The sequence below is a fragment of the Berghia stephanieae genome, chromosome 15, assembly GCF_034508935.2.
Source record: "Berghia stephanieae isolate SIO BIC M18660-M18661 chromosome 15, UCSD_Bste_1.3, whole genome shotgun sequence".
Lineage (NCBI taxonomy): Eukaryota > Metazoa > Mollusca > Gastropoda > Nudibranchia > Aeolidiidae > Berghia > Berghia stephanieae.
Window position 1 is genome coordinate 9,173,455 of NC_088374.1, and position 9,296 is coordinate 9,182,750.

Genomic DNA, 9,296 nt, shown 5'->3' on the forward strand with positions numbered 1-9,296 from the left:
TAGAATGAAGTTGTCGTCACTCTGGCCTTTGTTATTGTTTTTTTTTTTTTTTTTTTTTCATCCACGTTTATGAGTAATTCTCAGAAACTGTATTATCCAGACTATAAAAGTAAAAGTTCATGGTTACACAGAGTTTTGTGTGTATTTCCGGATGGCAATGTTGTGAGCTTCTTAGCCAAGCGCATACTATCTATAAGACAACGATGGCTACGATATAACACAACAATGTTAAATTAGGGCCATAATTGTGCAGGCTATCAGACCTGAAAATATTTGCACGTCGATTAAAATGAAAGACGACGGCGGCGCACGAGATAACAAACAGACGAGAGGAAGTTGTAATAAGATCAATGGTCACCACGGGTGCATTGTTCGTGTTTGTGTCATCCGTACTAGTATTGCCAGGTTGGCGGATTTTTCGCCAAATTGGCGGATTTTTATCATCGGGTGGCGGGAAAAAAATGGCCTGGCGTATGGCCTTTTTTTTTCTTCGGATTTATGATGATTTGTATTCCCCTTTAAAAAAGTAAATGTATAGCAATCAAGTCTAATTATTTCTTCTCCCCCCACCATAAAATGACTTTTAGGAGCTCCTATTGAGAGTGTACTGTTGGCCTATATCTATATTACAATACCTAATTCGGATTTAACCGAAGGTGAAAACAATATCCGACCCAAACTCCGAATCTTCATGCCGTTTAAAAGTAAACAGTTTTAAATTGTTGAGTAGCGTTTAGTAACATAATTATTTTTATTCTGAGACAATACACTATTGTTGATTATAAGTGATTTAAATCAAATGGTGGAGTTTTTGGCGGATTTTGGGGCAAATGTCGTAGGTGAAATAGGATGATAAAGTTGGCGGATTTCTGGCATAAAGTTGGCGTAATTTTTGCAAAGGCACCTGGCAACACTGGTCCGTGGCGTGTATGTATCGTCTGCTAGCTAAGGTCGCATGCCGTGTTTACTAGCCGTCTGCTTCTCCGCTACTTATCATAAACATTTCTTTTTAGTTTTTGCTTTTCAATTTCTTTTCCAATAATTCTCAAGTGCAAAGATATTAATTTTAAAAAAAATTGGATTAGAAATAGGAGGGGACTGGCGTTTTGTTCGAGGAGTGTTGGAATACTAAACTGGAACCATTGGGATAATAAATTCAAGACATCGCGACAAAAGCAAGGTTAGAGAAGAGGTGAGTTGAATAATTTGAGTGATTGATCGCGTATTGTTCCTTGAGTAATAAACAAATATAACTATAACAACTTAAAAAGAAAGAAAAACAAAACGCCAAACACGGAACGTTTCGGACTCAAACCCCTTTTTCAGACATCAACAACAACTAAAAGTAAGAACCCAAAAACAATAATAAAGACATAAATCCATTGCTAAATTCCAGATCGACGACAGAGATATTTTGTAGGCCCTCTCTGTAGAAAAATCGTGTCGTCTATCTTGAATTTAGTAATGTATTATTTATGTCTTTCTTTAAAAAAAAAACTGTTCTGTCTTTCTTTTTCGTGTTGATGAAGTAAAGGATTTGATTGGACTTTTTTGTGACCCGAATAAAGATATTTTCTTTGTTTTAACATGTTGTGAGTTATCTAAACTGTTTAATATCAACAGTGATAAATTTATTTATATATTTGTAGATTATCACACGTGGATTTCTGGTGACAGGAGGCAGGAGGCTATGAATAGCCCTTCTTTTCCCTTTCTGTTCTATAGATAGTATGAAGTTGACGTCACTCAGGTCTCTGTTATCGTTTTTTGCCATCCGAGTTCATGAGTAATTCTCACTAAACTGTATTAAACAGACTATAAAAGTTCAAGGTTACACATAGTTTTGTGTGTTGGTCCGTTATACTTCCGGATGGCAATGTTGTGAGCTTCTTAGCCAAGGGCATATAATCTATAGTCCGTTCCAAGTTCTGTGCGCACGGAATATCGCAAATTCCTCCAAAGTTTCGAAATCTGATGGCGTGATTTTGTGCATGCGGGCTTATATTTTAACCCTCTCCTTACCAGCCATTGTCAGGATTTTCCCCAAAACTTCACACACAACTAACACAAAAATAGATTTTTATCACTCAAACACAATAGCAGTAAGTTCTTGCGATACATAATTTCTTTAGAAAACAATGCTCTACAACACACTGTGTTCATTTTCTTTAAATTTTATGATGTACACCAGAAAGTTGATAAGAAAAATGTTGGTTGTATTGTAAAGAATGTGACGATTTTCCTATAATTGGTAAAGAGAGGGTTAAGAGATATATCGAATTTTTAATAACAATAGTGAAAGACCAGTTTTCTCACAATGCCGAATGCCTTTGATGTTTTCATCGTTTTCAATAAAATAATATGACTCAAACTTTTAAATATTTAAAGTAATGGCGTATTGATTCTTTCTTTTCCTTGGGGAAAATATGCACAACAAAGTTGTATTCAGTGGCGTCTCTTAGCAAATCATTTTGGATTGTTTGAAATAGTGTAACACTATTTTTTTTTTCACGATAACTAGATTTACTATGTTACTAGTGTGCATCTGTGTGAGTGTGTCTATGTCAATATTGTATTGTTATAAATGTGTAACCAAATGACAAATTGCCACTTTTTTTGGGACAATAAAGATATATTACTATTATTATTATTATTATTATTATTATTATTATTATTATTATTATTATTATTATTATTATTATTATTATTATTATTATTATTATTATTTTCATGCTTGGGGGCCAAAGAAGACCCAACGGGTAAGTTTTTTATTCATAAAACAGTCAAATTTTTGACGCTGAGATCTGGAATTTGGTGACTTTTCCTAAAAGGATGAGGTCCATGACCATGCCAAATTTCATGACTGTCACGTGCATATTTTACTCACACTGAGAATGCTCATTTGGAATTTGTGATTTTCCTTTTTTTTTAATGGCCCCCATCAATTTCAAAGAGAAAAATACAAAAAGTACGATTTCCTGATTTGGGGGTCATTTGGGGGTCATTTGGCCCCCATGACTTTAAAAAGAAATCGGAGTAATATTGGTCAGTACGCGTGCGCTGGCACATGCCAGGGACGAATATCTGACCTATGCACATTTGGCACGCGATTCCACGAAGTCTTGGGATAGGGACTTGGGGTTTATTTATGGTTGGTATTGTAGGGTGGAAGGGGGGAGGGGAGGGGGTCAATCTTGTTGTTTATTCTATCCTCTTTGTTGTCCTTTTTAAGGGTCTGCTCTCAAACTTGTTAATCCTCTCATGTTAAAATCCACTCGACATCTATCCTCTTTTATCAATTGTTTTTCTGGCGCCGAAAGATTTAAAACTGGCCCATGAGAACTCTTTCTGAGAAGATTTTAGGATGCACTGGAACTGGAAGGAGAGGGGGAGTTGGTCCCTGTGCAAAATGAATAATATCCACCTATCGTATGATAGTGATAATAATATGCGGTTGCAATATATATATTGGTGGTGGAGGCAGTAATGAGAAGTACAGAAAGTATATTTGCGATCGTAATAGGGCAGAGAAATGGTGACGTCACATCTTCTATTCTTCCGGTTCCAAACTCCAGTTCTTTGGCGGACTTATAATGAAAATGTTACATATTGAATCATAAGGTGCGACGACGAGAGACGCATGCGCACAACCAACATGACGTTCTCTCTCTAATAACTTTTCCGCCGGTGACGTCACAGACTATGGGTGACGTCCAATCAAGGGACGCTACTCTTCCGCTAATCTCATTCCCTATTATTATGAGTTTCAGTTAGTAGCAGGATGTATACCGTAGGCAGATTCTTAAAATTATGAGACGTAAAGAGCGAGGAAAAAGGACCTTTGATAGACGACCGTTATTTATTTAGACTACTAGAAAATAAGGTGCCATCAATCTGAAACCAGATGATCAATTCCACACGGTATCCAGTCCTGCCTCCGGAAGCTGATTGTATCGGATATCGGACGTGCTACACTAGTTCACGTCGGCTAATATTAATAAATAAGAAAATGAATAAATAAATAAATAAATAAATAAATAAATAAATAAATAAATAAATAAATAAATAAATAAATAAATAAATTTTAAAAACAATAACTAAATAAATAAATAAATAAATAAATATATTTTAAAAACAATAAATAAATAAATAAATGTACAAATATAAGAATTAGAGGGGGGTGGGGGTTGGGGGGTTTGGTTTGTTTGAAAGCGAAGCTAGGCTGAAGTCACGATGTTTTGTTGACCAAAAGTGTGGATATATTTACATTACATGAGAATAACATCTCTCTCTCTCTCTCTCTCTCTCTCTCTCTCTCTCTCTCTCTCTCTCTCTCTCTCTCTCTCTCTCTCTATCTTTAGTATGAGTATAGGTGCGTTTATGAAGTAAAATATTGAGAGAGAGAGAGAGAGAGAGAAAGAGAGAGAGAGAGAGAGAGAGAGAGAGAGAGAGAGAGAGAGAGAGAGAGAGAGAGAGAGAAGGGAGGGGGTGGAAGGGGGGGGGGGGGGGGGGGGGGGGGGGGGGGGGGGGGGGGGAGATCGGGGGAAAAGAAAAGCCAGACCGAGGTGGGAACAATGGGGGATGAAGGTATTTCGTCATACAAGAGAATTAAATGTCCTACTTTTCCACGTCCATGACACCCCCCCCCCCTCCCCCCTTCCATACGTCATGGTGGCGATGACGAGCACGGCGGGCGTTACAGACTTTTGTTTTGGAAACGATGTCACTGTTTTCCATCGCAAGCCATATAAATGATCATATTATGACCCATCGTCTCAAAACGGTATTATGTCGGAAAGAGAGAAAGAAAGAGAGGGGGGGGGGAGAGGTAGATAGAGAGATAGAGAGAGAGATAGATAGATAGATAGATAGAGAGAGAGAGAGAGAGAGAGAGAGAGAGAGAGAGAGAGAGAGAGAGAGAGAGAGAGAGAGAGAGTGAGAGAGAGAGAAAAAGACAGGGAGAAATTATACTTATAAGCCGAATTTATTTTTAAACTGGTCAAAAATCTAAACTGTTGACATAAGCCCCTAACATATGGGAGGCCTTCCGAAAGCTCCTACATCCCCAGTATTCTTGTTTTTTATAATGTTCTCGAAGTGGGTTTGGGAGGGGGAAACTTTTTTTTTGAAAGAAATAAGTCTCCCCCCTCCCAAACCCCCTACAAGAACAAGAATACTGGGGATGTAGGATCTTTCGGAAGGCCTCCAAAATTAGGTATCCATTCTCCTCAATAAATCGGATAAACTCAACACGTCTGATATTTCTGGCTATACATTCAATTTTCAACATCTTAACCAACCCGACTTTTTACCGTTTTGAGGCGAGGGTCACATATGGGGTGATCCGGATTCTGCCGGTCTCTGGTTAAAAACATTTTTTAAAGAATTTTTACCAGAAAACTCGTCCCTCAAATTATATCGACCGATTTTAATGACCTTCATCTTGGTAAAAAAACTAAAACAAAACAAAACCAAACAAACAAAAAACAACTCTCAAACCTGGGACTTCGCGAAGTTGTGCTGATATTATACTCTGGGTAATAACAATGAACGCAATAGCCGTATTTTGCAGTCGGGATAAACAGATTGTTGGTAGAAAACGCTGGGTAATAACAATGAACGCAATAGCCGTATTTTGCAGTCGGAACAAGCAGGTTGTTGGTAGAAAACGCTGGGTAATAACAATGAACGCAATAGCCGTATTTTGCAGTCGGGATAAACAGATTGTTGGTAGAAAACGCTGGGTAATAACAATGAACGCAATAGCCGTATTTTGCAGTCGGAACAAGCAGCTTGTTGGTAGAAAACGGTTGGTAATAACAATGAACGCAATAGCCGTATTTTGCAGTCGGAATAAACAGCATGTTGGTAGAAAACGGTGGGTGATAACAATGAACGCAATAGCCGTATTTTGCAGTCGGGATAAACAGATTGTTGGTAGAAAACGCTGGGTAATAACAATGAACGCAATAGCCGTATTTTGCAGTCGGAACAAGCAGCTTGTTGGTAGAAAACGGTTGGTAATAACAATGAACGCAATAGCCGTATTTTGCAGTCGGAATAAACAGCATGTTGGTAGAAAACGGTGGGTGATAACAATGAACGCAATAGCCGTTTATTTTGCAGTCGGAACAAGCAGGTTGTTGGTATAAAACGCTGGGTAATAACAATGAACGCAATAGCCGTATTTTGCAGTCGGAACAAGCAGGTTGTTGGTTTAAAACGGTGGGTAATAACAATGAACGCAATAGCCGTATTTTGCAGTCGGAACAAGCAGGTTGTTGGTATAAAACGGTGGGTAATAACAATGAACGCAATAGCCGTATTTTGCAGTCGGAACAAGCAGGTTGTTGGTTTAAAACGGTGGGTAATAACAATGAACGCAATTGCCGTATTTTGCAGTCGGAACACGCAGGTTGTTGGTATAAAACGGTGGGTAATAACAATGAACGCAATAGCCGTATTTTGCAGTCGGAACTAGCAGGTTGTTGGTAGAAAACGCTGGGTAATAACAATGAACGCAATAGCCGTATTTTGCAGTCGGAACAAGCAGGTGGTTGGTAGAAAACGCTGGGTAATAACAATGAACGCAATAGCCGTATTTTGCAGTCGGAATGGACAGATTGTTGGTATAAAACGGTGGGTAATAACAATGAACGCAATAGCCGTATTTTGCAGTCGGAACAAGCAGCTTGTTGGTAGAAAACGGTTGGTAATAACAATGAACGCAATAGCCGTATTTTGCAGTCGGAACAAGCAGGTTGTTGGTAGAAAACGCTGGGTAATAACAATGAACGCAATAGCCGTATTTTGCAGTCGGAACAAGCAGGTGGTTGGTAGAAAACGCTGGTAATAACAATGAACGCAATAGCCGTATTTTGCAGTCGGAATGAACAGATTGTTGGTAGAAAACGCTGGGTAATAACAATGAACGCAATAGCCGTATTTTGCATTCGGAACAAGCAGGTTGTTGGTAGAAAACGGTCGAACTTCTAATTATTGATAATTGATAATATTCCAACATCAAGTATATAAATATATGGGTCTGAATATGCCTCTGTTTTGTCTTTGTTTTTTTTAAATGCTTCTTGTTCGTTTTTTCTTGTATTTTGTTGTTGTTATTTGTGTTTGTTTGTTTTTTTTTTTTTGTTGTTTGTTGTTTTTTTTTTGGTATTTTTTAGGGAAGGGGGGGGGGGGGAGGAAGGGAGGCTTGGGTTGTCTGGATTTTATCCTTCTAGTGTTCGATAATAACGACGACATAATATAGCCTGCCACTGACCAAAAAATGACGTCGAAATGCCAGTCTTTGGCCACAAAAGAAAACAAATCGTGAGTTGTATTCAATAGTTCAACCAACGGGACCACTTCTTTCCATGAGCACTACTAACGACAACTCACTAGGCGGTGCAAAAACCAAATAATGACGTCAAAATGCCAGTCTTTTTGGGTTTCAGTGTCAGGCTATAACATTACGATGGCTACGCTTAACTCCACCATGGCCATTCGGACTCACCACTGCGCATGTCTGGGTGGAGTTCCTGATCTCCCATAGTGGACAGGGAGGGTGGGGGGGGGTTACATACTGTGTCTTCTATACCCTTATATCTGTTTTCTAACATGCTTTCTAGTCTTTGTCTTGGAATGAGATTACTTGGTTTTGTCCTGGCCCTGGCCGGAGTCCTAGCTGGGAGGGAAGCAGTCAAATGCATAGTTATTGTTTTGGGAGATGATACTTTTTTCCTTGTAAATCATCTCTCTTTTATGTATTATTATATTTGTTATATTGAATGTATAATATAAGCATTTGAGTGTGTTCCTCTTTGTTGGATTTTGTGCTTGTGTCCGGATGAGACTTATAGGTGATCTCAGTCTAAGTACATTGGTGGTATACTCTTGGAATCTACACCTGATCCCTATTTGTTCCCAGTTCCCCCATGTCTTAATTTTTCTTGGCTGCTTTAATTATAATTCTAGAACTTTTTACTATCCCATTTTTTCCTTTTTACTGGCGCTGATATAACCTAAATGTGTTGCAAGCGCTGTAAAACCCATAAAAACAAAAAAAAAACAAAAACAAAGAAAAAACAAAAACAAAAATAAAACCCAATCCACTGCGCATGTGCAATCAACAAGTGACTCGGAAGTCTCCTTGGCATTATTGTTTGCGTGTGTATATGTGTGTGTTGTGTGTGTGTTTTTGTGTGTGTTGCGTGAGACTCGAGGCTGGCTGATATTTGGGATGTTTTGTTGTTTTTAAAATTTTTTTTTTATTTCTTGTATTTTTCTTCTATTTTATCTGGTATTGCCACATAGACAGGTCTACACGTTTTTAGATGTTTGTCTTACTATAGTTTGATTTGGGTTTTGTTCGTTTTTTTTTGTTTGTTTTTTGTTTGTTTGTTTGTTTATTGTTTTGTTTGTTTTTCACTTTTTGGGGTTTTTTTTGTTGTTGTTTTTTTTTTTTTCTTCTTTCTTTCTCTTCTTCCTTTCTTTTTCTTCTTTTTTGTTTGTTTTTGTTTTGATTTTGTGTTTTGGACGTATCTACGGATAATGTGAATGAGCTCTAAGGCTGTGACTGTAATCCCCACCTATACGAGGGTCCCGTTCTCGTTATAACCGATCATAGAGGCAGGCATAGGATAAGTGTTCGTCAAAACAAATTGAAGGGGATCAATTTGTTATTACCAGTGCCTGAGACGTTAGATCTTTATTGATACTTTTAACTCTCTCTCTCTCTCTCTCTCTCTCTCTCTCTCTCTCTCTCTCTCTCTCTCTCTCTCTCTCTCTCTCTCTCTATCCCCTCCCTCTCTCTCTCTCTCTCTCTCTCTCTCTCACACACACACACACACACACACACATACCATACTCTCTGTTTCTCTATCTATCTATTTATCTATCTATCTATCTATCTATCTATCTATCTATCTATCTATGTCATCGAATCTTGTTTGAAGTTGTATTCACTATTGTTATTTCCTGTGTTTTTTTTGGTATCCTCCCCCCCCCACTCCCCCTCTCTATCTATCTATCTATCTATCTATCTATCTATCTATCTATCTGTCTATCTATCTATCTATCTATCTATCTATCTGTCTGTCTGTCTGTCTGTCTGTCTGTCTGTCTGTCTGTCTGTCTGTCTGTTTGTCACGTCGCCCAGCAACGGCGAGCAGCTTGGTTCTAGACAAAGAAAATCGGTACTTTTTATTCTTCATGCTGGCAAGAACTTTTCACATGTCATGTGATCAGAATGTGTACAAGTCAAAACATGATCAGATTTATAATGTTTTTTTTTTCCC

The 9,296-nt window shown here is 38.1% G+C and overlaps 1 protein-coding gene across 1 annotated transcript in view; it reads left to right on the forward strand.

Moving 5' to 3' along the window:
- Positions 1 to 981: 981 nt before the first annotated feature.
- The window catches only part of LOC144960262 (calpain-5-like), an 83,726-nt gene continuing 75,411 nt past the window's right edge, over positions 982 to 9,296 (forward strand). Inside the window, exon 1 of the mRNA XM_078893297.1 lies at positions 982 to 1,192. The gene's annotated coding sequence lies outside the window, so the exon portion shown is untranslated. The remainder of the gene's footprint in view (positions 1,193 to 9,296) is intronic.